Source organism: Pygoscelis adeliae, unplaced genomic scaffold (assembly GCF_000699105.1).
Source record: "Pygoscelis adeliae isolate BGI_AS28 unplaced genomic scaffold, ASM69910v1 Scaffold436, whole genome shotgun sequence".
NCBI lineage: Eukaryota > Metazoa > Chordata > Aves > Sphenisciformes > Spheniscidae > Pygoscelis > Pygoscelis adeliae.
The window spans coordinates 1273365-1275369 of NW_008825051.1; the positions used below are offsets into that span (position 1 = coordinate 1273365).

General features: G+C 44.1%; 1 protein-coding gene across 1 annotated transcript in view; it reads right to left on the reverse strand.

Moving 5' to 3' along the window:
* The window catches only part of FKBP15 (FK506 binding protein 15, 133kDa), a 39708-nt gene that overhangs the window by 28316 nt on the left and 9387 nt on the right, over positions 1 to 2005 (reverse strand). The gene's annotated exons all lie outside the window — the stretch shown is intronic.

Here is a 2005-nt window from a genome sequence, read left to right on the forward strand (position 1 = left end):
GTGAGGGCCGGGCGCCCCGAGTCGCCGTGCGCTGCCCCTCGCTGTGAGGGCGTCCCGCCGTTCTGCCCCAAGCCCGGTGGGGGGGAAGCCGTAACCCCTCCGGGGCTGGGTGGCCGGCCCGTCTCCAGGGGACGGTCTGGCTTTGCCGAAGGGTGGTTTCATTGCTCCGCTTGTGGGGCTGGGTGTCCCCGCTGCAGGTCTGTGGTACGCTCTGGGCACGGGAAGGCTGGGGACACGCGGGCACTGTTGTGCTCCAGATTTGGTTCTCGTACTTCTAAGTTACCGAGGGGCGACAACACGCTTTCTTCTCAGCGTCAGAATACTTTCTTGGTTTTAAGAACATCTGAGCTGGCCCTCGCTAAGCAATGTTCCCCCTTTGCCTTGTAGCTTGAGAAATATGCCTCTTTTGTTGGTGGTTTTCTTTTTTGTTTTCTCTTGAAAAGCTGGTATCTCTAGGTGCTTTGTGAGACCCGCTGCCCTGTCTTTAAACGCAGGACTTCGGAACCCGGGGATGCTGAAATGCGGCAAAACTGAACGCGGGGGAGAGCAAAACGGCAATAAGGGCTGAATAATTTCCTGGCTTTGGATATTTTCTGGCACTGATTGGAAATTTGTAATAATAGTTACTTTTAGGATGTTTGAGTCCGAGCACGAAGTTGCTAGGTCTGTTGTAGCGCTGCGTTTGCAGTAATTTGAGGGTTTTATTGCAATGAGAATGCAGCATGACTGGGATATCAGTGATTTCAATTCTAAAGGGAAAAGACATGGGGAAGTATTAAGTAGCTTTTTCATTGCAGAATACGTGATTATTTTAGAATGAAACATGCAAAGGGTCAAAAGCCTTGTTTCTGTTTTAAAAAAAACCACAAAAACGCACACACACCATGGTTATACAATAATTTGATGTAAATTCCTAATGGGAGCAGATTGGTCCTATCTTGATATGGCAGGTGGACATGAACTTCGAATAGGAGTTGTGGTTCCTACGTTCCTTAGATGAAGAGATAATTTGTTGCTTTGCCTCCTTCCGTATTTCTACCAAGTTAGCACTCAAGATATATTTTTTAAACAGTGAAGAAGACCTATGTGGCTAAGTCCTAGTGTTGCACTTGAATTTAGGTTTTTTTGGGTACAGGTAATGTTATGTCTGTACCCAGCTTTTTATTTTTTATTTTTTTTTTAGTACGAAGTTTAACTTCGACTGTTGGTAGCAGAAACATAACAGTCCTGCTACAATCAAGGATTCCTGTCCTGTGAACAATCTCTTAGCTGAGAATTTGATGTGCTTTCCCACGCTGGGATTCAGTGCTGGCAAGTGTTAATGTCAGTGAGGGTGGGTAGGTAGCTGGTAGGAGTACGTCCTGCAGCATGACAGCAAGCATCAGGTCTAAGCCCTGTTTTAGCCACTTTTTTTTTTAATTTAAGCTTTGTTCGTAGCCCTCTTCTGCATTTGAGTTTGCAGTGGGCTTGTGGCTCCACATGAGTTCACAGTCATCGACCGATTTTTCCTGTTCGTGCTCAAATTCCAAGCTTCAGAATGCTTAATAGTATGACATTTTGTGCAAAGGTGGATTAAACTCTTCACAAGTATTTATTAAATATACTTTTAATCCGTTTGATCTTAACTTGCCTCTGCTTGAGCCTGAGGTAAATAAAGCTTTTGCAGTATTTTTAATGAGTAACAATATGTGATCTTATAGGGTAAGTTATCGTTCAGTTTAATGGTCCCAATTAATGCAATTTATGATGTAATATTTCCTGAGGCTCTCGTCAAGCTTTGGATTCTGCATTACTTTTTTTCTCATCCTTCATTAGAAAGGGGGCACTGGAAATAATGTGTCAATATCGCTATTTAAATGCATGTTGGCTTCATAACTGTGGATGTGTCAGTGAGGCTGACTGTGACTGCCCTGCTGCACAATACAAAATTAAAGCGATGCTTTTTGCTATGAATACAAAAATTTTTGCAGTAAGCAGGTTTTTTCTTCTTCCGCTCCCCCCCCCC